This window comes from Bos indicus, chromosome 4 (assembly GCF_029378745.1).
Source record: "Bos indicus isolate NIAB-ARS_2022 breed Sahiwal x Tharparkar chromosome 4, NIAB-ARS_B.indTharparkar_mat_pri_1.0, whole genome shotgun sequence".
NCBI classification, from domain to species: Eukaryota; Metazoa; Chordata; class Mammalia; order Artiodactyla; family Bovidae; genus Bos; species Bos indicus.
Genome location: NC_091763.1, coordinates 8,155,734 through 8,182,615, shown reverse-complemented (window position 1 = coordinate 8,182,615; position 26,882 = coordinate 8,155,734). Strand labels below are relative to the sequence as shown.

The 26,882-nt window shown below is 41.9% G+C and overlaps 1 protein-coding gene across 1 annotated transcript in view; it reads right to left on the bottom strand.

Moving 5' to 3' along the window:
* The window catches only part of CLDN12 (claudin 12), an 80,635-nt gene that overhangs the window by 39,338 nt on the left and 14,415 nt on the right, over nucleotides 1-26,882 (bottom strand). The window lies entirely within an intron of this gene.

Sequence of the window (26,882 nt, the reverse complement as noted above, 5' to 3'; positions counted from 1 at the left end):
GTCTGAATGAGTGAACAGTTCTATTTTTCTTAGGCACTTCGCCAACAAGTTAGCCAGAGATGAAACATGCAATAAGTTGGAACCTACATGACCAGAGTTGATGCTTTAGAAAAACAACCTCCTACAGTTCCCCTAATGGAGAAAATTACCCCTCCAGCTTTTATGAAACAGATGTGGTTTTAGTGGCCCTGGACTAGGGAGGAAAATGTCCTGAGTCAGGAGGTCAGCTGTGCCACGACTTGGTGACTTCGGAGAAGCTCCTTTCTCCTGACCTCAGTCTCTTTCATTTGTAACACGTGGGTATTCCCTGCTTCCCCTTCGCACAGCTTGCTGTGCAGAGTAAATGGAGTGATGCAAATTTGACAGAGGATCCTATGTACATGATTTTCACAGATTTTCAGGCTGAACATTATAAAAAGCCAAGTGTAGTTAAGATAGCAGGGGAGTGCAAAGACAATCACTTTGGGGGGAAAAAGAATAAACTCTGCCTGATATCAAAGGCGCAATATCAGGGGAATGATCATGCATGAACAGAATTTAACCCCGAGGATTATCTTTAGAATAACATGTACAGAGATGTTAATTTTCGTGCTTTTTCCCCCCTACATTACTAGAGGACATTATTTGAAGAATTTCCTTCTTCTCTTATCAGGCTGAGTTGTTTGGTACAAATTAAGATGCCTAAGAAAATGCACTGGTCATAACAAACACCCTCTTCCAACAACACAAGAGAAGACTCTATACACGGACATCACTAGATGGTCAACACCAAAATCAGATTGATTATATTCTTTGCAGCCAAAATGGAGAAGCTATATACAGTCAGCAAAAACAAGACCAGGAGCTGACTGTGGCTCAGACCATGAACTCCTTATTGCCAAATTCAGACTTAAATTGAAGAAAGTAGGGAAAACCACTAGACCATTCAGGTATGACCTAAATCAAATCCCTTATGATTATACAGTGCAAGTGAGAAATAGATTTAAGGGCCTAGATCTGATAGATACAGTGCCTGATGAACTATGGAATGAGGTTCGTGACATTGTACAGGAGACAGGGATCAAGACCATTTCCATGGAAAAGAAATGCAAAAAAGCAAAATGGCTGTCTGGGGAGGCCTTACAAATAGCTGTGAAAAGAAGAGAAGCAAAAAGCAAAGGAGAAAAGGAAAGATATAAACATCTGAACGCAGAGTTCCAAAGAATAGCAAGAAAAGATAAGAAAGCCTTCTTTAGCGATCAATGCAAAGAAAGAGAGGAAAACAACAGAATGGGAAAGACTAGGGATCTCTTCAAGAAAATCAGAGATACCAAAGGAACATTTCATGCAAAGATGGGCTCGATAAAGGACAGAAATGGTATGGACCTAACAGAAGCAGAAGATATTAAGAAGAGATGGCAAGAATATACAGAAGAACTGTACAAAAAAGATTTTCACAACCCAGATAATCACGATGGTGTGATCACTGACCTAGAGCCAGACATCCTGGAATGTGAAGTCAAGTGGGCCTTAGAAAGCATCACTACAAACAAAGCTAGTGGAGGTGATGGAATTCCAGTTGAGCTATTCCAAATCCTGAAAGATGATGCTGTGAAAGTGCTGCACTCAATATGCCAGCAAATTTGGAAAACTCAGCAGTGGCCACAGGACTGGAAAAGGTCCGTTTTCATTCCAATCCCAAAGAAAGGAAATGCCAAAGAATGCTCAAACTACTGCACAATTGCACTCATCTCACACGCTAGTAAAGTCATGCTCAAAATTCTCCAAGCCAGGCTTCAGCAATATGTGAACCGTCAACTTCCTGATGTTCCATCTGGTTTTAGAAAAGGCAGAGGAACCAGAGATCAAATTGCCAACATCCGCTGGATCATGGAAAAAGCAAGAGAGTTCCAGAAAAACATCTATTTCTGCTTTATTGACTATGCCAAAGCCTTTGACTGTGTGGATCACAATAAACTGTGGAAAATTCTGAAAGAGATGGGAATACCAGACCACCTGATTTGCCCTTGAGAAATTTGTATGCAGGTCAGGAAGCAACAGTTAGAACTGGACATGGAACAACAGACTGGTTCCAAATAGGAAAAGGAGTTCATCAAGGCTGTATATTGTTGCCCTGTTTATTTAACTTATATGCAGAGTACATCATGAGAAACGCTGGACTAGAAGAAGCACAAGCTGGAATCAAGACTGCCGGGAGAAATATCAATAACCTCAGATATGCAGATGATACCACCCTTATGGCAGAAAGGGAAGAGGAACTCAAAAGCCTCTTGATGAAAGTGAAAGTGGAGAGTGAAAAAGTTGGCTTAAAGCTCAACATTCAGAAAACGAAGATCATGGCATCCGGTCCCACCACTTCATGGGAAATAGATGGGGAAACAGTGGAAACAGTGTCAGACTTTATTTTGGGGGGCTCCAAAATCACTACAGATGGTGACTGCAGCCATGAAATTAAAAGACGCTTACTCCTTGGAAGGAAAGTTATGACCAACCTAGACAGCATATTCAAAAGCAGAGACATTACTTTGCTAACAAAGGTTCGTCTAGTCAAGGCTATGGTTTTTCCTGTGGTCATGTATGGATGTGACAGTTGGACTGTGAAGAAGGCTGAGCGCTGAAGAATTGATGCTTTTGAACTGTGGTGTTGGAGAAGACTCTTGAGAGTCCCTTGGACTGCAAGGAGATCCAACCAGTCCATTCTAAAGGAGATCAGCCCTGGGATTTCTTTGGAAGGAATGATGCTAAAGCTGAAACTCTAGTACTTTGGCCACCTCATGCGAAGAGTTGATTCATTGGAAAAAACCCTGATGCTGGGAGGGATTGGGGGCAGGAGGAGAAGGGGACGACAGAGGATGAGATGGCTGGATGGCATCACTGACTCGATGGACATGAGTCTGAGTGAACTCCGGGAGTTGGTGATGGACAGGGAGGCCTGGCGTGCTGTGATTCATGGGGTTGCAAAGAGTTGGACACGACTGAGCAACTGATCTGATCTGAGGTTATTTTTGTGGGGTAAGGGCTATCCTCCAGGATTTACTTTAACTGAAAAGAGACTGTCAACTATTTTATTTTTATCCACAGATGTAGAAAGTCAGTGGTTAAAAGCACAGACTCATTAGCTCCACTGACCTAGTTTGACTCCATACTCTGCCAGTTATAATTGATGCCAACTTATTAACCTCTTTGTCTCCATCCCTTCCTAAGAAAAATGAGGATGATGTTGGTACCTAACTTTAGGCTATTGGGTTTTAGAGAAGGCAACCATAGCTCTCCCCAGGGTGGCCCTAGGTTTTATGGGGTCTGAAGCTTGTATTTTTTAGGGATCTCTTTAAGAGAAAGAATATAAACCAATACAATAATGTAAAGTAATGAGCCTCCAATTAAAATAAATCAATTTAAATTAAAAAAAGAAATGTCATGTATGAAACGAGATGCCAGTCCAGGTTCAATGCATGATGCTGGATGCTTGGGGCTGGTGCACTGGGACGACCCAGAGGGATGGTGTGGGGAGGGAGGAGGGAGGAGGGTTCAGGATGGGGAACACATGTATACTTTAAAAAATTAAAAAAAAAAAAAAGAAAAAATACAGTTAACAAAAAATATATTTCTTTTTTGCATATGCTACTGTTAAGTCTTGTCAAATCTATCATGAATGGATGGTGTTGTTTTTCTACCTAATACAAGGTCTGCCATTTGTCTCTATTAAATTATACCTAATGTAAAAAAAAAAATGCATCCTTTATTGTATACTATGTTATTAAATACAGTCTATTTCTAGAAAAAAAAATTAAAAAAAGAGAAAGAATATAAAATTATAAATACAAAGTTATAAGGCCAGTGAAGGGTTCAGTCATATCTGACTCTTCGCGATCCTATGGGCCATAGCCTGCCAGTTTCCTCTACCTATGGGATTCTCCAGGCAAGAATACAGGAGTGGTTTGCCATGCCCTCCTCCAGGGGATCTTCCCAACCCAAGGATTGAACCTACATCTCTTATGTCTCCTACATTGGCAGGTGGGTTCTTTATCATTAATGGTACCTGGGAAAAGGAAAGATATTCCCATCTGAATGCAGAGTTCCAAAGAATAGCAGGGAGAGATAAGAAAGCCTTCCTCAGTGATCAATGCAAAGAAATAGAGGAAAACAACAGAATGGGAAAGACTAGAGATCTCTTTAAGATTATTAGAGATACCAAGGGAACATTTCATGCAAAGACAGGCTCGATAAAGAACAGAAATGGTACGGACCTAACAGAAGCAGAAGATATTAAGAAGAGGTGGCAAGAATACACAGAACTGTACTAAAAAGATCTTCACGACCAAGATAATCATGATCATGTGATAACTTACCTAGAGCCAGACGTCCTGGAATGTGAAGTCAAGTGGGCCTTAGGAAGCATCACTACAAACAAAGCTAGTGGAGGTGATGGAATTCCAGTTGAGCTATTTCAAATCCTGAAAGATGATGCTGTGAAAATGCTGCACTCAATATGCCAGCAAATTTGGAAAACTCAGCAGTGGCCACAGGACTGGAAAAGACCAGTTTTCATTCCAATCCCAAGAAAGGCAATGCCAAAGAATGCTCAAACTACCACACAATTGCACTCATCTCACACTCCAGTACTCTTGCCTGGAAAATCCCATGGACGGAGGAGCCTGGTGGGCTACAGTCCATGGGGTCGTGAAGAGTCGGACACGACTGAGCAACTTCACTTTCACTTTTCACTTTCATGCATTGGAGAAAGAAATGGCAACCCACTCCAGTGTTCTTGCCTGGAGAATCCCAGGGATGGGGGAGCCTGGTGGGCTGCCGTCTATGGGGTCACACAGAGTCGGACACGACTGAAGTGACTTAGCAGCAGCAGCACATGCTAGTAAAGTAATGTTCAAAATTCTCCAAGCCAGGCTTCAGCAATACGTGAACCGTGAACTTCCAGATGTTCAAGCTAGTTTTAGAAAAGGCAAAGGAACCAGAGATCAAGTGGCCAACATCTGCTGGATCATGGAAAAAGCAAGAGAGTTCCAGAAAAACATCTATTTCTGCTTTACTGACTATGTCAAAGCCTTTGACTGTGTGGATCACAATAAACTGGAAAATTCTGAAAGAAATGGGAATACCAGACCACCTGACCCGCCTCTTGAGAGACCTGTATGCAGGTCAGGAAGCAAGAGTTAGAATTGGACATGGAACAACAGACTGGTTCCAAATAGGAAAAGGCTGTATATTGTCCCCCTGCTTATTTAACTTATATGCAGAGTACATCATGAGAAACACTGGGCTGGAAGAAGCACAAGCTGGAATCAAGATTGCCGGGAGAAATATCAGTAACTTCAGATATGCAGATGACACCACCGCCGTGGCAGAAAGTGAAGAGGAACTAAAAAGCCTCTTGATGAAAGTGAAAGAGGAGAGTGAAAAAGTTGGCTTAAGGCTCAACATTCAGAAAACAAAGATCATGGCATCTGGTCCCATCACTTCATGGGAAATAGATGGGGAAACAGTGGAAACACTGTCAGACTTTATTTTGGGGGGCTCCAAAATCACTACAGATGGTGATTGCAGCCATGAAATTAAAAGACACTTACTCCTTGGAAGGAAAGTTATGACCAACCTAGACAGCATATGCAAAAGCAGAGACGTTACTTTGCCAGCAAAGGTCCGTCTAGTCAAGGCTATGGTTTTTCCAGTAGTCATGTATGGATGTGAAAATTGGACTATGAAGAAAGCTGAGTGCTGAAGAATTGATGCTTTTGAAGTGTGGTGTTGGAGAAGACTCTTGAGAGTCCCTTGGACTGAAAGGAGATCCAACCAGTCCATTCTAAAGGAGATCAGTCCTGGCTGTTCTTTGGAAGGAATGATGCTAAAGCTGAAACTCTAGAACTTTGGCCACCTCATCCAAAGAGTTGAGCTAGTGGAAAAGACTCTGATGCTGGGAGGGATTGGGGGCAAGAGGAGAAGGGGACGACAGAGGATGAGATGGCTGGATGGCATCACCGACTCAATGGACATGAGTTTGAGTGAAGTCCGGGAGTTGGTGATGGACAGGGAGGCCTGGCGTGCTGCGATTCATGGGGTCACAAAGAGTCAGACACGACTGAACGACTAAACTGAATGGTACCTGGGAAGCCCTTATCTACCTCTACATTTCTGTATTTTCTAAACCAGGAACCAACTGAGAAAGTAGACACAGTTGGAGATCAAAATACAGCCAAACAATCCTTTATCTACAATTCGAAATCCAAAAAGTTTTAAAACCCAAAAGAGTTTTTGTAATTCATTTGGCAGCAGAATCCAACATCTTTGAACTCATTTGACAATAAAATCTGGTCTGACTTAATGAGACATAGTCTTAATTTATCCAACATTGCATGAACATTCATACCTTTTATTGCATAAATAACAAAGTGATAATGGGGAGTTGTCGCAGAACCTGTAAGTAAGACATATAACCTTTCTGAAGTCTTAAAATTTCTCAAATTTGAAACCCACCAGGTCCCAGGAACTTCAGATAAGGAATTGTGTAATGTCAGGTACATTACAAAGAAAGCTGAATTGGGGAACACATCAGAACCCCAGAAGTACAGGGGCAGGGTTCTGAGCGTGTACAGAGGGACTGAGAATCCCCTAGGCTGGGGCACAGCCTCCCCAGGGAATAAGCTGCAGCTGCTTTCCCTTCTCTTAAACCACCAACTCTCCCAAGTTCATCCTGAGGAGGAAGGAGTTACACAGGAGAAGATTACGTAGCCCAACAAGTCACTCCCAAAGTGACCCGGGGAATGGAGAAGAAACACAGTAAATAGGAAAAAAAAGTCCCCCACTAAGAATGGTTTTATTGTAAAGATGAAGCAGAACCATGACTTGCAGAATGGAGCTGGAGGAATCAACCTTCCTGACTTCAGACAATACTACAAAGCTACAGTCATCAAAACAGTATGGTACTGGCATAAAAACAGAAATACAGGCCAATGGAACAAGATAGAAAGCCCAGAGATAAACCCACACACCTACAGGCATCTTACCTTCGACAAAAGAGGCAAGACTATACAATGGAGAAAAAGATAGTCTGTTCAATAAGTGGTGCTGGGAAAATGGGACAGCTACGTGTAAAAGAATCAAACGAGAACACTCCCTAACGCCATATACAAAGATAAAACTTGAAATGGATTAAAGATCTAAACGTAAGACCACAAACTATAGAAGTCTTAGAAAAAAACAAGCAAACAAACATAGGCAGAACACTTTTGTCATAAATCACAGCAAGATCCCCTATGACCCACCGATTAATGGAAATAAAAACAAAAATAAACAAGTGGGCCCTATTTAAACTTAAAAGCTTTTGCACAGCTAAGGAAACCATAAACAAGATGAAAAGACAACCTTCAGAATGGGAGAAAATAACTGCAAATGAAGCAACTGACAAAAGATTAATCTCCAAAATATACAAGCAGCTCAACATTAGAAAAACAAACCACCCAATCAAACCATGGGCAGAAGACCGAAACAGACATTGCTCCAAAGAAGACACACAGATAGCTAACAAGCACATGAAAAAATTCTCAGTGTCACTTACTATTAGAGAAGTGTAAGCCAAAACTACAGTGAGGTATCACCTCACAACAGTGAGAATGACCATCATCAAAAAATCTACAAACAATAAATGCTGGAAAGGGTGTGGAGAAAAAGGAACCCTCTTGTACTGTTAGTGGGAATGTAAACTGATAGAGCCACTATGGAGAACAGTACAGACATTTCTTTAAAAACTGGAAATAAAACTGCCCACGACCCAGCAATCCCACTACTGGGCATATACCCCTAAGGGACAGACTGAGAAAGTAGCATCGAAATATACACATAACCATGTGTACAAGAGAAAGCTAATGGGAAGTGCTGTATAGCACAGAGGCTCACCCTGGTGCTCTGTGATAACCTAGAGGGGTGGGATGTGGTGGGAGATGGGAAGGAGGTTCAAGAGGGAGGGGACACGTGTTTACCTGTGGCTGATTTGTGTTGATGTATGGCACAAACCAACACATCAATTAAAAAAAAAAGTTACAGAGCTTAGCCTGGTTTCTGACCCACAGGGAGCCTGAGTAGAAGCTGTGGCCACTGTTACTGTCCTATATCAACCTCCTGCACTGACTCATTTCCCTTTGGCCTCAATCTCAGAACAGTCTGAGCCTCCCCAACTCTGATCTCTTTCTTTTAGGGTGAGGGAGCTATTTAGAAGAGTCAAATCACCCTCAAAAGAAAAATGGCTCTTAAGGGATAGATTTCATCTTGTGATTTCATTTTCTCTTTCTTTCTGTCCTGTTTTATCTTGATTTCTCCACCCGCTTATTTCACATTTTCCTTTCTCTGGTTACACTTCACTTATTTTTAAAACTTGTGTATTTTTTTAGTAAGGACTTTAAATCCTTTCTGGAACAAGACTGAGTAAAATTATATAAATAATTTTAAAAGAATTAGAAGAATGTCAAAAGTATTTGCTACTTACTCCACATAAAATATAGATGAAATCAGTCAAGTGTGGAGGAGAAACCCTAGGATTAAGCAGTCTTGCATGACTGAAATTTGGTGGAAGAAATAACCTTCATGTCAGATATTTTTGTATTCAATTATCTTCTGGCTCCATGAACCAGAAACTTCTCCCTTTAAAAGTATCAAAGAGCATATCATCTTATTTTATAAGAAATGTTTGATCAAACATCAAATCAAACTGCTTAACGATAAAATAGGTTACTGGAGTGGGGAAGAAGGAGCGGACAGTGCTAGGGCTTTAGGTGAGTAAATCATGTGCCGTGTGCTCAGTCACTCGGTTGCGTCAGACGCTTCATGACCCCGTGGACTGTAGCCCGCCAGGCTCCTCTGTCCATGGGATTCTCCAGGCAAGAATACTGCAGTGGGTTGCCATTTCCTTCTCCAGGGAATCTTCTGGACTCAGGGATCAAACCTGCATCTCTTGCATTGGCAGGTGGGTTCTTTACCACTATCACAACTTGGGAAGTCCAAGTAAACCATAAGCTATGTGAAAGTACAGTTCATGTATCTTACAAGAATTAATCAATTCTAGTATATACACGTGTGTGTGTGTACATATATAAATATATATTTACTTTTTATAATCACAATGAAATGTGTGTCCACTGTAAAGTATTTGGGAAATAGAGGTTAGTACAAAAGAAAGCAATACACATGACCCGAATCTGAGATCAACTCTGAGATCATGGTTAACATTTTGGTGCATATCCATGCAGTCTTTTCTCTTGACATGGACAGTCTTCTGTTTTCTAAAATGGGATCATATTTTACTTATTGTTTATAACTTGCTTTTTCAGTTAACTACAGATCCTAAATATCTTCCCATATTATTAACTATTACTTTAAAATAATTTTTGTAACATACATAATACATGTTCTTGGTAATATATTCAAATAGTAGAGCGCCATATGGAGACGAAAGTCAAATTCCACTCATCCCACCAGTGTCTCACAGGCACTCCCTAGAAGTGCCCACTGCAATAGTTCAATGTGTGTATGCGTAAAGGAGGTTGGTAAATGGAACTATAGCTCTTAAGGAGATTGAGGTAGGTCTCCATACTGATGAGAAAAGATGTCAAAAATATGTAAAGGGTAGAGCAATATTGATAATATGATTCCTTTTATGTAGAAAAACAATTTCCCTGCAACGGCCCAGAAAATATCTGAAAGGATGTATACACACATACACACGCATGCACACATTGAACTATTGCAGCGGGCACTTCTAGGGAGTGCCCGTGAGACGCTGGTGGGATAAGTGGGATTTGACTTGTGTCTCCATACGGCGCTCTACTATTTGAATATATTACCAAGAACATGTATTATGTATGTTACAAAAATTATTTTATTTATTTAGTAAAAATACTAAAACACTATAAATGTAACATATATATATAACATATATATTTACTAAATAAATAACACTATAAATTTAAATTATAAATTATGTAACATTTATAGTGTTAAATAAAATAATTTAAATTTATAGTGTTAAGTAAAATAATTTTTGTAACATACATAATACATGTTCTTGGTAATATATGTTATATATATAGTGTTATTTATAGTAATATATTTATGTAACATAATCATGTAAATTTAAACACTATAAATGTTACATAAATAAAGATATATAACTTTTAATTTTTATCCCCTGGGAGACAGCCTTTTGAAATATGACATAAAATTAAAATTATAAAGGAAAAATCTGATATCCCTGACTACATAAATCTCAAACATTTGCAAAGTGAAACAAACAAACAAAAATCACTAGGTATAAATAATAAATGAAAAACTGAGAAAGATATTTTCAGTGCAAGTTATAGATAAATTATAGACTAATTTCCTCAGTGTGTGTTGGCATTTCAGGGATAAAGAAAAACAAGTAGCCAAACAAAATAAAAACAAAAGAAAGAAAAAGGAAAAACAGCCATAGAAAGGTGAAATGCCCATTCATAAAGAAATGAAAATCAAATGAAGATGAATGCATTTGGTAACTGTCATCATTGGTTAGATGTGAAGAACTCTGTACTTGCAGTTGCAGAAGTATAAACTGGTGCAATCTTCTTTGGAGGGTGAATTGACAATACCAACATTCTAAATACATCTTTTAACTCAGAAATTCCACTCCTCAGTTTTGTTGTTGTAATTTGTCTCTAAGTGATGTCAAACTCTTTGTGATCCCATGGACTGTAGCATACCAGGCTTCCCTGTCCTTCACTATCTCCCCGAGTTTGCTCAAACCCATGTCCATTGAGTCGGTGATATCATTCAACCCTCTCATCCTCTGTCACCCAGTTCTCCGCTTGCCCTCAATCTTTCCCAGCATCAGGGTCTTTTCCAATCAGTCAACCCTTCCCATCAGGTGGCCAAAGTATTGGAGCTTCAGTTTCAGTACCAGACCTTCCAGTGAGTATTTAGGGTTGATTTCCTTTAGAATTGACTGGTTTGATGGTCTTGCAGTTCAAGGGACTCTAAGAGTCTTCTGCAACACCACAGTTTGAAAGCATCTACTCTTTGGTACTCAGCCTTCTTTATGGTCCAACTCTCACATCCATATGTGATTACTGGAAAAACCATAACTTTGACTATATGGACCTTTGTCGGCAAAGTGATATCTCTGGTTTTAAATGTATTGTCTAGCTGTTATAGCTTTTCTTCCAAGGAGCAAGCATCTTTCACTTTCATGGCTGCAGTCAGCATCGTTGGTGATTTTGGAGCCCAAGAAAATAAAATCTGCCACTGCTTCTGCTTTTTCTCCTATTTGCCATGAAGTGATCGAACCAGATGCCATGACCTTAGTTTTATGAATGTTGAGTTTTAAGCCAGCTTTTTTTGTCTCCTCTTTCACCCTCATCTGGAGGCTCTTTACTTTCTGACCTTAGAGTGGTATCATCTGCATATCTGAGGTTATTGATATTTCTCCTGGCAATCTTGATTACAGTTTGTGAGTCATGCAGCCTGGCATTTTGCATGATGTACTCTGTATATAAGTTAAAGAAGCAGAATGACAATATACAGCCTTGACATACTCCTTTCCCTATTTGGAATTAGCCTGTTGTTCCACATACGGTTCCAACTGTGGCTTCTTGATCTACGCACAGGTTTCTCAGGAGACAAGTAAGGTGGTCTGGTATTCTCATCTCTTTAATAATTTTCCACAGTTTGTTGTCATCCACACAGTCAAAGGTTTTAGCACAGTCAATGAAGCACAAGTAGATGTTTTCCTGGAACTCCTTTGCTTTCTCCATGATCTAATGAATGTTGGCGACTTGATCTCTGGTTCCTCTGCTTTTCCTTAACCCAGCCTGTACATCTGAAGTTCTCGGTTCGTGTACTGTCAAAGCCTAGCTTGAAGGATTTTGAGCATAACTTAGTTAGCATGTGAGGTGATCACAACTGTATGGCAGTTTGAACCTTCTTTGGTATTGCCCTTCTTTAGGATTGTAATGAAAACTGACCTTTTCCAGTCCTGTGGCCACTTCTGAGTTTTCCCAAATTTGCTGGCATATTGAGTGCAGCACTTTAACAGCTCCATCTTTTAGGATTTTAAATAACTCAACTGGAATTTCATCACCCCCACTAGGCTTCCCTCATAGCTCAGTTGGTAAAGAATCTGCCTGCAATGCAGGAGACCCAGGTTTGATTCCTGGGTCAGGAAGATCCTCTGGAGAAGGAAATGGCAACCTCCTCCAGTATTCTTGCTTGGAGCATGCCATGGACAGAGGAGCCTGACAGGCTACAGTCCGTGGGATCACAAGAGTCAGACACGACTTAGAGACTAAACCACCACTAGCTTGTTCCTTGGTCTTTATCCCATATAATTAAGTACGTAAAAGGGTGTCTGTAAGGATATTTGTTATAGTGTTATTTAAATAGCATGTTCTCATATTTGAATGCATTTAATGAAAACACATGAAACCATTCCTTAGAATTACTTAGAATAACCACTAGATGTCACAATTGTTGCACAAAAATAAAGCTATAGCTAAAGTCAATCAAATTTGAAGGTAATAAAGAACTTTGTATATATAGTCCTTTATGTGTGCATGCTCAGTCATGTCAGATTCTGCAACACCATGGACTGTAGCCTGTCAGGCTCCTCTGTCCATGTTATTTTCCAGGCGAGAATACTGGAGTAGGTTGCCGTTTCCTCCTCCAGGGGAATCTTCCCAACCCAGGGATGGCACCAGCATCTCCTGTGCTTCCTGCATTAGCAAGTGGATTCTTTACCACTGAGCCACCTGGGAAACCCCCATATAGGCTTTCACTTCAAGATAATTGGTGCTTATCCAGGCCACCCAACTCTTCAACAAGGACAATGTACATCACAAAGTACTTTGTAAAACAGTATTTCACAAAGTGATCTTCAAATTCTCTTTTTAAAAAATGTTTTTCTCATATCAAGGAACTCAAACCAGGGCTCTGCGGCAATCTAGAGGGGTGGGATGGGGAGGGAGGTGAGAGGGATGCTCTAGAGGGAGGGGACATATGTATACATAACTACGACTGATCCATGATGATGTGTGGCAGAAACCAACACTACATTGTAATTATCCTTCAATTAAAAATAAGAAAAAAAAAATTTATCACAAAGAAGTCTCAGTGGGTTTTTATATGCTTTTATAAAACTTTATTCTAAAATGCACTAAAATGGAGTAGGCTTTTGTGGTGTGATTTGGGAGCTTCCAGGAGGAACTCAGGCTTCAAGGAATCTCACCACAAACATGTATAATTCCTAAAATTTCACTATGAGAGATTAATGTTGAGGAGTTTAAGAGTTTCCAATCTTTATAAGTGTTAACTGTAAAATATCTCTGAATGAGGTGACCCTTTGAGCACTGTTACTGAATAGTTGTGAAGATTTATTGAGCTTTAAACAAGAACAAAGCCCACTGCGAAAGAAAGGTAAGATGAGTGCCCAGGAAACGAGGTGGGGCGGGGTGACAGCGTGCTGGGAAGCACGGCTCAGGCTGGGCTGTGCACGTCTACCTGATCGCCCTTTAAGCTAGACATGACACAATCCAGTGAGATCTACTTCTGAGAAATGTGAATACTTCGGGGACCCTAAGACCCTAGATCGCATGTGGCTTATCAAAACCTGCATTCTCACAACGCTTTCCTAATGCCACCCGTATTTCCCTTATATCAAGTGCATATTTGATGTTGATCTAAAGTAAACACACACAAATATATTAGGAAATACATATCACTTATTTGTTTCTGTACTCAGAAACTAATAGTCAAAGCAAATGTTGAAACCAAGCCCATATTTAGTGTTCGATTAAGAAGTTCCAAATAAAAGCAACTGCACACAGAGGGCTAAATAAATGTTTGGCTTTAAAACCAGGATTTCTTCATCAAATACAGAAGCAGGAGGTGCCAACTGAACAGGAAAGCAGATCAACAGTGTTAGGTGATAACTTTGACAAATAGTTGCTCACTAGTTTTATGTCAGATGTAAAATACAATCGGTAATGAAAGGGCTGAGAAGGTCTCACTTTGGCAAAGCAAAACAGAATATCAAACCTGAAGATTCAGGTGCTTTTTGAAAGTTTTTCATTTGTAATGAATTACAACATTTGTTACTATATTAACAAAGTGATATATGTAAGCATATTTAGTGTTAGATATTAGTCAGCTCCATATTAATACCTTTAGTCCATGGTACTGTCTACAATTTTCAAAGCAGATTTTCATACTTTCTTTGATTTTCTCCTATAGAATGACTTTTTTGGATTGATATAAAAAGTACTATCAGCCTGTAATTAATTTTCTCCATCCAACCTATAGGTCCAACTGAATTAAATATCTTTAACCTTAGGCATTTCAGAAAGAGGAAAATAAGTCTGCCTATTGCTTGTGGCCACCTCATGTGAAGAGTTGACTCGTTGGAAAAGACTCTGATGCTGGGAGGGATTGGGGGCAGGAGGAGAAGGGACGACAGGATGAGATGGCTGGATGGCATCACTGACTCGATGGACGTGAGTCTGAGTGAACTCCGGGAGTTGGTGATGGACAGGGAGGCCTGGAGTGCTGCGATTCATGGGGTCGCAAAGAGTCAGACATGACTGAGCGACTGAACTGAACTGAACTGATTGTTTGTGGACAAAATTTTTTAAAGCTAGAAATGACATCAGGACCCAGTCCCCTAGCCACCTCCCCTGGCCTCACAGCTCTAGCTCATTCATGTCTTTTTCAAATGGACATGGTTTATGATGTCAGTTGTTCAGTCGTGTCCAACTCTACGACCCATGGACTGTAGCCTGCCAGACTCCTCTGTCCATGGAATTCTCCAGGCAAGAATACTGGAGGGGGTTTCCATTCCCTTCTCCATGGTTTGTAACTGAATAAATAGTAATACCTTTTCCTGCACCATGCCATCATCCATTTTTTCTTATGCTTGAACTAAATGGTAAGGGTTACATCTTTATCCTAACATGATGGAAGAGCAGTGTGGTAGCTCTAAACTGGTTAAGGGCTGGGTCTTTTCCCCCACCCAGTTTATCTTAGGTCATATTATTGGAGAACTGTGCAAACACACAGTTTTGTAGACCAGGGGTCTTCTAAGCATGGATGCACCCATGATGATCCATCAGGGCAGTGATCTGCAAAATCCAACCCAGCCACACCCAGCCCACCACTTGTTTATCTTTTCTTAAAAATGTTTTTATTGAGATAAAATACACATAACATAAAATGTACTCTCTAAATCACGTTTAAGTGTGCAGTGGAATTAAATACATTCCGAATGTTGTGTAACCAGCACCAATGACTGTTTCCTTTATGGTGTCTCCTCCACCCACTCAACACCCACTCAAACTCCTGTCCGTAATAGCAGCATCAACTTTCCACTGGGCCCTTCCCTGAGCTAATGACTTACTCATTCCTGTATTCCCCCCTAAAAATCATAGTAAAAGGGGAGAGGTAGGTCTCATAACTCTTGGCTCAATTACTTTGTCTTATTTAAGAAGGCTAGTTTAAGGAGAAAATACTTAAGCGTGATACTGTGTTTCTTTAAACTTGTAATGCATTTTGGGTTTTTTAAATTTTGTTTTGAGGTTATTTTAAAAATTCTGTTTATTTATTTACGGCTGCGCTGGGGCTTCGTTGCTGCACGTGGGCTATCCCTAGTTGTGGTGAGCGGGGCTATTCTCTGCTTGTGGTGCCCAGGCTTCACTGTGGTGGCTTCTCTTCTTGCAGAGCACAGGCTCTAGGCACAGGGGCTCAGTAGTTGTGGCACAAGGGCTTCATTGCCCAGTGGCAAGAGGAATCTTCCCAGACCACGGATCAAACCCATATTCCCTGCAAGGTAGATTCTTAACCATTGGACCAGTGGGGAAGTCCTTGTAATGCATTTTGAATAGGGTCATACTCATCTGGGCTTCCCCCATGGCTCATGGTAAAGAATTCACCTACAATGCAGAAGACACGGGTTCAATCTCTGGGTCAGGAAGAGCCCCTGGAGTAGGAAATAGTTACCCACTCCAGCATTCTTGCTGGGAAACTCCCATGGACAGAGGGGCCTGGGGGGCTGTGGGGTCATAAAGAGTTGGACATGACTGAAGTGACTGAACATGCACGAAACTCATCATCCAAATTCAAATATCATCATGGAGCGCACTACCGTTCTTTCTGGACAAGCATCTCTAAAGGAAGATTCTGATGTGCAACATGCTACCTTGCATCACCTTTTTCATTCTCAGCTCCAATATTAGGTGTGGTCACTCATTTAGAGCCAGACATCCTAGAGTGTGGAGTCAAGTGAGCTTTAGGAAGCATTACTACAAACAAAGCTAGTGGAGGTGATGGAATTCCAGCTGAGCTATTTAAAATTCTAAAAGATGATGCCACTAAAAGTTCTGCACTTAATATGTCAGCAAACCTGGAAAACTCAGTGCTGGCCACAGGACTGGGAATGGTCAATTTTCATTCCAATCCCAAAGAAGGACAATGCCAAAGAATGTTCAAACTACTGTACAACTGCACTCATTTTACATGCTAGCAAAGTTATGATCAAAGTCCTTCTAGTTAGGCCTCAACAGTACATGAACTGAGAAATTCTAAATGTACTACCTGGGTTTAGAAAAGGTATAAGAACCAGAGATCAAATTGGCAACATTCGTTGGATCATAGAAAAAGCAAGGGAATTCTAGAAAAACATCTGCTTCACCGACTATACTAACATCTTTGATTGTGTGCATCACAACAAACTGTGGACAATTCTTAAAGAGATGGGAATACCAGACCACATTACCTTTCTGAGAAACCTGTATATGGATCAGGAAGCAACAGTTAGAATCAGATATGGAACAACAGACTGGTTCAAAATTGGGAAAGGAGTAAGTCAAGGCTGTATATTGTTATCCTGTTTATTTAACTTCTATGCAGAGTACACCATGCAAAATGCTGGGCTGGATGAATCTGGAAACAAGCTGGAAACAAGATTACCAAGACAAGTATCAACAACCTCAGATACACAGATGATACCACTCACATGGCAGAAAGTGAAGAGGAACTAAAGAGCCTCTTAATGAGGGTAAAAGAGGAGAGTGAAAAGAGCTGGCTTAAAACTCGATATTTAAAAAACCAGGATTGTGGTATCTGGTCCCATCACTTCATGGCAAATAGAAGGGGGAAAGGTGGAAGTAGTGACAGATTTTCTTGGGCTCCAAAATAAACTGAAGACACTGACTGCAGCTATGAAATTAAAAGATGCTTGCTCCTTGGAAGGAAAGCTATGGCAAACCTAGACAGCACATTAAAAAAACAGAGACATCACTTTGTCGACAAAGATCCATATAGTCAAGGCTATGGTTTTTCCAGTAGTCATGTACAGACAGATGTGAGAGTTGGACCATAAAGAAGGCTGAGTGCCAAGGAATGGATGCTTTCAAATTGTGGTGCTGGAGAAGACTCTTGAGAGTCCCTTGGACAACATGGAGATCAAACCAGTCAATCCTAAAGGAAATCAACCCGAATATTCATTGGAAGGACTGATGCTGAAGCTGAAGCTCCAATACTTTGGCCCCCTTATGCAAAGAGCCGACTCATCTGAAAAGACCCTGAAGCTGGGAAAGATTGAGGGCAAAAGCAGAGGAGGCCAGCAGAGGATGGGATGGTTGGATTAGTTGGATGTGACTTAGTGACCGAACACACACACACACAAACAGAACTTAAGAAAAGTCCGTTGCAGCCTCACAACCATCTTTGAAAAGAAGTGTGGTGGCTATTAGCCTTCTTTGGTGGCTAGGACAATAAAGAATCTGCCTGCAATGCAGGGGACCGGGGTTTGAGCCCTGGGTCAGGAAGATTCCCTGGAGAAGTGAATGACTACTGACTCCAGTATTCTTCTGGAGAATTCCATGAACAGAGGAGCCTGGTGGGCTATCGTCCATGGGGTTGCAAAGAGTAGTACACGATTGAATGACTAAGACTACTACTAAAGTGGTTAATACTGTGTCAAGGTACAGATGTAGAAACTGAGAAACAGGAGCTGGGATTCTCAGACACCTGCCCATAGCCTACTTAGTGAGAGGAGACCCGGAACTACAGGGATCTCAGTGCTCTTGACTCCACACGCAGGGCTCCTCTGCTGCCTCCCACTGAAACAAATTAAGAATTTCAAGGCAGGGTTTCCCCGGTGGTCCAGTGGTTAAGAATCTGCCTTGGCAACGCAGAGGATACGGGTTCCATCCCTGGTCTGGAAAAATTCCACATGCTGCGGGGCAACTCTGCCCATGTGCCCCAGCAGCTGAGCCCCTGAGCTGCAGCCACTGAAGCCTGCACATCCTAGAGCCAGTGCTCGGCCACAAGAGAAGCCACGGCCATGAGAAGCATGAACACGGTGGCTGGGGAGTGTCCCCTGCTTCCCACAACAAGAGGGAAGCCCGCGCAGCAATGAAGAGCCAGCACAGCTAGAAAAGAATATAGAAAGAAAGAATTTCCAGACGGCGGCCAGACTATTAAACCAAGGGCAGAGCCCTTCTGAACCCAGGACCTCATGTGCCTGCACAGGTCCCACAAAGCCCTGCTCCCATGACACAGTACCTTCCCAGAGCACAGATCCAGCTGGGTCTCGGGGAACCAGGGAGTGCTTCTTATGTGTCCATGGTACAGCTTGTGCATGTGCCACAGTAAAAGAGTTGCTAATGTATCTTGGCAGGGAGAATGACTTTACTTCTAACAAAAAATTCAGAGGCATCTGTAGAAACAAAAACAAATACATAAACACAGGAAAAAAGGCTGCCAGTCCCTTGAGGGGCGACTGTCGATAGCAGGGCTCCCAAGTAAAACATCAGGGTAAGATGATTTTCTTTTTTTTTTTTTGCCATTTTTTCTCATTGGAGCATCCTAAATTTTGATTCCTTTACTTCCTTAACAATCATACTTTTGTCCTTTGAATAAACTGAATTTCTAGTCATCATCCTTTCACGGTACCACTTCTAAAAGCAAGAATTTCACTGGAGTTGAACTTTAGAACTTTAGATAATTTCCACTTTCCAGTGTTAGGTCTTCCTTAATTTTTGCTCTGTTCCCGGTCACGGTGGTTCTGCTTTAGGGGAAATGTATCAGTCTCTCCCTAACTCCAGGCTTCCCAGTAGTAAAGAATCTGCCTGCCAGTGCAGAAGACGCAAGAGACAGGGTTCCATTCCTGGGTCCGGAAGATCCCCTGAAGTAGGCGATGGCAAACTCACTCCAGTATTCTTGCCTGGAGAATTCCATGGACAGAGGAGCCTGGCGGGCTCCAGTCCATGGGGTTGAGTCAGACACAACTGAACAACTGAACACACACACACACACACACACAAACACACACACAGCCTAACTCCATGTTATTAGCATTAATGGCTTTTTCTCCCTCTGTGCCTGCCAAAGTTGTACCGGCTGGTGGAGAGAGAAGCAGTCTAAGAAGGGTAGGGACAGTTGGCTTTTGATGCTTTCCGTTCCGTGGCTGAGCCATTCTCCCCACCCCCACCCCACACCACCCCCACCTCCCAGGTCACTTTTTCTTTCAGTCTCTTTTATTCCCCAACTGAGGAATTCAGTGTCGTTAGGCTCCCCGCTCTGGGAGTCCTAAGCTACCTAGCTTGTGCCCTTTTCAGGCCAAGTATTAGGAAAGCAATCAGATTAACTTCACTGTACTGAAATACCAATACAATTCAGCTTCCTGCTCCTAATGCTGATCTCACAATTGCTGTCATCAAGTTTTTAATTTTTCTTTTGGCTGCACGGCATATGGATCTTAGTTCCCCAGCCAGGGATCAAACCCCCACTCCCTGCACTGGAAGTGCGGAGTCTTAACCACTGGACTGTCAGGGAAGTCTCTGCCACAGGATTTTATCCTGCCGTTTGTTCTACCAAAGGAAGGTTTTGCTTGTCACTCCACTGCCTGGTGAATCTTAGAATCAGCTATTTCCTCCTCTACCTAGGAAACTATCAGCTTTATTTTTCTTCCTGAAAGGCTGACCCCAGAAATAATTGACCATTAGATAAAAACAAACGATATATTTTTTTAAGGGATGGTTTATTCGTTCCTGATAACCACAGACCAACATAACACTGTGTATGTGTGCTGTGCTAAGTCGCTTCAGTCACGTCCATGTCTTTGCAACACTATGCACTGTAGCCCACCAGGCTCCTCTGTCCATGGATTCTCCAGGGAAGAATACTGGAGTGGGTTGCCATATCCTCCTCCAGGGGATCTTCCTGAAGGACAGAACCGGAGTCTCTTACTTCTCCAGTATCGGCAGGTGGTTCTTTACTACTAGTGTGACCTGGGAAGCCCCAACCACTATATATATGTGGACTTGAATTCACAGCCTAAAAGCTGAGAGTTACATTTTATTCAGCGGCGATTTTTAGGACTTCAAATCCAGGAGACAGTATCTCAAGTGACCCTAAGAGAACTGTTCACAAGAGGCGAGGGGAGGAGCCAGATTATATAGAAGTTTTGCAGAAAAAGTTCAGGTAAACTGAACAGCAAGAGATTATTGTTAATTAGAGAAAACCAGATAACCCAAGTTAAGGAATTTAGGGCTTTTCTATTTATGGGAGGGCTTCCCTGGTAGCTCAGTCAGTAAAGAATCCTCCTGCAATGAGGAGAACAGGATTCTATCCCTGGGGCAGGAAGACCCCTGGAGAAGGAAATAGCAACCCACTCCAGTATTCTTGTCTGGGAAATGCCATGGGCAGAGGAGCCTGGTGATCTACAGTCCACTGGGTTGCACAGAGTCAGACACAGCTTAGCAACTAAACCACCCCCACCACTGACTGCTGGGCGGAGAATCAATGATACAGGAAAAGGATGGAATCCTGGAGACCACTGACAAGCTATTGCACCACCAGTGAGCCATGGTGGTGGTTTGCACTGGATGGCTGTATGGGTAGATGCAAGAGTCCGAGCTCACTGAAATCATTCCTTTGGTATGCACCTCAGAGTCTGGGGCCTGTATCCTGTGTTTCCACATCCTGAGTTTCCTCAGGGCTCACCGCAGGAGGTGACTGTAGTCTGATGGCTGCTATGATAGAGGGCAGGTATTCCTTCCTTCCTGAGTTCCCTCAGGACTCACCAGCTCTCCACTGTGATGGCTGCGATTGCTGATAACTGTGACCTCCCTTGTTTACTGATATGGCAGGAAATATTCCACTTCTTATATATCATAGTGCTGCTGCTGCTAAGTCGCTTCAGTCCTGTCTGACTCTGTGCGACCCTATAGACGGCAGCCCACCAGGCTCCCCCGTCCCTGGGATTCTCCAGGCAAGAACACTGGAGTGGGTTGCCATTGCCTTCTCCTATATATCATAGTAGTTTGACTGTAAATGCATGATTTAACATCTATTCCAAACCCCATGTATTCTTCAGTTTATTTCCCTGGTAACAGAGGCAGTCACTTATAACCTAACCAGAATTAGAAAGGACTCTGCTCCCAACCTAAACCCAGGTATTTCTCACCTCCCACCCAGATTAGGCTGTTTTACCACCTTTTGGTAATAAATATTTAGCATTTTCTAAGGGAATCTGGGATAATGAGAGAGATTTTTTTCTGACACGGAGCCAGGAAAGCTCACAATACCTCTTCATAGCGTAAAGACAAATATTCCTCAAGGTTACCCCCGAGTTTGCTTTATGCTCTTTGTAGGTCATCTACTGCCATATAACAAACTGCCCCTGAGAAACGGAGTATTTCCTGCCATATCAGTGAACAAGGACGTCACAGTCATCAGTGATTCTGGCTCTCCAAACGTGAAGCTCCATGGCTGGCAAATTGGTAGGGGGCCTCAGTTCTTCCTAAATTAACTCTAGGGGCTGTGTATGTCCTTACAACATGCAAGCTGGCTTCACCCCAGCAGAAGTGATCCAAGAGAGAGAGGCAGAAGCTACATCTTTTATGACCTATAACCTCAGAAGTCACAAGCTATCATTTCTGCAAAGTCTTACTGGTAACACATGTCAGCCCTGCTGCAGGGAAGAGCCAATTGTGATTCCTAGTTGGATCTATTTCTTTGGTTTGCTTTTCGTTACTTTATTATTATAATCATACGTAATGGCTTACCTTGGGGACCCTGCCCCTCTGCCTGACTAAAAGTGCCTTTGTTCAGCTCACAGAGAGACAACTTGAATGCAATGCACAGGTGGGCATTCCAGCCCACCTGTGAATGGCTGCAGGAAAGAAATTAACACATCCCCTCCTATGTTGCAGGATAAATGGCCTTTTTACTTTACTTCCTCACCCCCTAACATCTAGATCCAGATAATATGGTTACTTTGAGATATTAGTCTGCCACCTTCTCTGTCAGTTGGTTTTCCGAATGAAATTGTATTCGTTGTTTCAACACCTCATCTCCAAGTTTATTGGCCTGTCATGCTGCGAGCAGAGAGAGCTTGGACTCTAATATATTCAGTATGGGAGCAGGACTGCATAAGGATGTGAATCCCAGGAGGCAAGGATCACTGCAGACCATCTTAAAGGCTAGCTATCACATTCATTATGCCACTCTTTCCATCATATAGGAAACAGAAATTCCTTGTTTCCAACGTGGCTTTCCTACATGGTTGGAAAACTGGTAGGGGGCCTCAGTTCTTCCTAAAGTAACTATAGGGCTGTGTACATCCTTACAACATGGAAGCTGGCTTCGCCCCAGAGGACATGATCCAAGACAGTGAGGCCTCTTTCTTGTGACCAATTTGGATTGGTATGTGACCAATCCAAAGGTCCTCGAGAAGGGATAGTCGCTATTATTTATTATTGAATTTGCATTCAATAACTAACCCTAACTTTTAAGATATTGTTAGTGTCAATAATTGCTAAAAGTCTGATCAATGATGGGCACAATGAAAAAATAAAACTCTCCAGGTAATTTGTGTGGCTGTGCTATGCCAGGCAGTGTGCTTTTCCTGGCTCCATGTTCTTTGATGTACTCCTTTGTTTACTGCTGCACAAGACCTACCACTCAGTCTCAGAGCAAGAATGTAGATTCTGTTCTGAGAGGTAACTAACTGCTGAATAAAGCTGAGGAGAGACAAGGTCATGTTTGGATTTTATTAGGTTCCTTCTGTAGTCAGTATACGGGATGGGTTGGTGGTGGGGAGGAAGAAAGAGCAATACTGGAAATAGGCCCATTAAAAGTCTGTTTCAGAGAGTCCCTTTATCAAAGATAAAGTTTTACACTTGTTATAATTTCCAGCTCCTTCATTAACTAATTTGAAGCTCAGCAAATTAATCTCACCTGAGCAATGGTATGTGCTTATTTAGTGTTTAATAACAGCTGAGGAGGGTGGGGAATGAGAAGAAGGAAAGAAGGAAGGAAGGCAAGGAGGGAGGGAGGAGAGGAAAGAAGACAAAAAGGGAAAAGATAAAACTTTGTAGTATCTGCTAATTTCTGTGGCATCAATACTTTCACCATGGCCAATTTCAAACTACAAACATGATCTCACTGGACAAGGAGCTGGGAAGAGATGTGTACACCTGGCTGATACCACCAGGCTCCAGCACCCACTGCTACCTTCAAGCTCTTTAAGCAGAAGCATCCAGGAGCAGGTCAGTAGGTCAGAACATGACCCAAAGTCCTTACTTACATGGCCAGCAAGGGGGAAGACAGACTTCTTAGGCACCTGCTCACCCCAGAGGGGATCAGTCAGGAGCCAGGGTCCTCACCCTCCACAGAAACATGCTGGTACTCAACTTCCAACCTGGACTATCCAGACCACAGAATTAGCCTAAGAGTAAGGACAAGAAAAAGGACATGGGCATAGGGGCAAAAAGTATTTTTAAATTTAAGTGAATTATCTGTATTCATTTACTGGTAGCTCAACTGGTAAAGAATCTGCCTGCAATGCAGGAGACCCCAGTTTGATTCCTGGGTCAGGAAGATCCCCTGCAGAAGGGATAGTCTACCCACTCTAGTATTCATGGTTTTCCCTGGTGGCTCAGATGGGAAAGAATCCACCTGCAATGAAGGAGACCTGGGTTCAATCCCTAGGTTGGGAAGATCCCCTGGAGGAGGGCATGGTAACCTACTCCAGTATTCTTGCCTGGAGAATCCCCATAGACAAATTGAGCCTGGCAGGCTACAGTCCATGTGGTTGCAAAGAGTCAGACATGACTGAGCAACTAAGCACAGCACACACAGCCTTTCAAACTGTTTATAATAGCCAGGACATGGAAGCAACCTAGATGTCCATCAGCAGATGAATGGATAAGAAAGCTATGGTACATATACACAATGGAGTATTACTCAGCCATTAAAAAGAAAACATTTGAATCAGTTCTAATGAGGTGGATGAAACTGGAGCCTATTATACAGAGTGAAGTAAGCCAGAAGGAAAAACACCAATACAGTATACTAACGCATATATATGGAATTTAGAAAGATGGTAACAATAACCCTGTATATGAGACAGCAAAAGAGACACTGATGTATAGAACAGTCTTATGGACTCTGTGGGAGAGGGAGAGGGTGGGAAGATTTGGGAGAATGGCATTGAAACATGTAAAATATCATGTATGAAACGAGATGCCAGTCCAGGTTCGATGCACGATACTGGATGCTTGGGGCTAGTGCACTGGGACGACCCAGAGGGATGGTATGGGGAGGGAGGAGGGAGGAGGGTTCAGGATGCGGAACACATGTATACCTGTGGCAGATTCATTTTGATATTTGGCAAAACTAATACAATTATGTAAAGTTTAAAAAAAAAAAAAAGAATGAATTGTGGAGCAACGCCACTAGATATACAATGCAGTTAAATTATTACTATGCCTTTACTCTTAATGAGAAGCTGTTACCTTTTTCTATAAAGCATAACCCTGGAGACATGACTCTACATACATATTTTTTTCCATAGAGGATTTAAGTGAACAAGGACCACTCGAAACCATGATTACTACATTATTACTAATAGGACCCAGTCACACTAGGTTTTTCACAATGTGAAAATAAAAAATTTCTTTCCTCATCCACCATCTCATTGTCTTCATCAAAATTTGCTGAAGCATTTGTTTCACAGAACAGCGTGGAAAGCTGGCCTATTTCCAAACAAAGTGAAAAAACCCTAAATTCTCTGTTAATCGCAGATTTGCATAAGAATATTAGGCAGGCCATAGTTGGGCTTTTTCTTGCAGAGTTCCAGTCCTACCGTGAGGTTTTAAAGGGCTCTGGCACGCTATGGCACTGACACAGAACCTTCTTGGCTGGAGACACCCAGCAGGGACAGGGAGAATGACTCTCTCCTAGAAAAGTTCTCCAGTGTAGGGGAGGGGAAGGGAGGGGGACAGCCCTTATGCTAACCTGTCAGTATGCTTCAGGATTGTAGTTATTGATAATCAGTGAAATGGGACAGCTAATTCAGATCCCTTGAGTCCTGTGGTTCTGTCACTTTGATTTATATCTCTTTTGCAAGGACCTTTTTATTTTTTCCAGAGAAACCTGACGCAAGCTCTTCAAATTCTCTACTAAACATGAAATATTTTAGAGATAATTTTGACTGTAAGTTTTTCTGCTTTTTTATAAAAATGAAGAAGTGTGAGATTAGGAGAGGTAGAGAAGGAAGCAAAAAGCAAAAGCAGAACTGACAAGCTACATGTTTCCCCAAGATGAGTCTTAAGCGATGGTCTTAGTGGAACTATCACAAAAGCCATGATTTGACCTTCTCATTGCATCATATCAAGAGGTGCATGGTGTTGGTTTAACATTGGTGATAAATTTATTCACCTGGTTAAAGCTGCAACTGCCAAGTTGATCCATTGTTACTATTTTCCCCTCAGAAACTAGTAATTTGTGGAGCAGTATTTTGAGATTATGTAAATATCCTGTTTTTTGTCAAACTTTCACCAGTTTTAATTCCATTGATGTTTTCCCAATTCCATCTATTTTTCTATACTGATCACTTGGTAGTTTACTGAAGAAGCAACTTTTCTTTTTTCCTATTTCTATCGGTAGGGATGCATGGCTTTTTGCTTTATTCAATAGATTCCATGTTATTTTGATGCTTAGATTGTCCCAGATTGAACCAGTGGGAACCTCTTTAAGCCGGCTCCTGTGTAATTTGTTAAGTCCCCATCCTTCTTCGAGTGTTTCTTTTTGCAGAAGACAATGTGCTGGGCTCATCTTGCACTTTTCCTACCCCGGGACTAGAATCATTCTTTTTCTCCAAAGAGCTCTGTGTAGGGGATATTTTTAAAAATTGGTCTTGGATAGTGATTGCAAGCCATCTATATTTTTCACTTCTGGTTGGTAAATCACTTGTGAATTTGGTTAGCATGAAGAGTTTCTCCAGCATTTTGGCCACCCTCAGGGAGCTTGTGCAACTTGGGGGCAGACTCCAGACTGTAGTGTGTTAGTATAATCAGCTATGGTGATGGCCAGCCTGAAATGGCTTCACACTTCTAGTGCAACAGCTCTGGCATCCAATGTCCCATCAGAGCCATGGGTTCAGTGAGGGGTGCTTGTGAATGCTATCACTGGGAGGCCAAAAACTAAAAGCTCATTCCAGGTCCTGGAAATTTTGAGGTGCTTACCTATTAGGACCACTTTTCCTGGCAACCTTGAGTTCTGAAGAATGAAGAAAGGTCCTCTCACTTAACCATTTGAGAACTCGCAATCGCCAAGAGCACAGGTGGCTGGAAAACTACACTGATGAGGCAAGTCTGGCCTATTTGACTTTATTTGTTGTTTTTCTGTGGAATGTTGAAATAGTCCAGTGAACTCCTAAGACCATTCTTAGAAATGAAGGGTCTTGATGCTTCTGAAACAATAATGCCAAGTTTTCTGATTCCAACTGCTATTCTACAGGGGTTTAAAAGGGGCCGTGTCTTTTACAATTTGCACATATTTGAGAAACA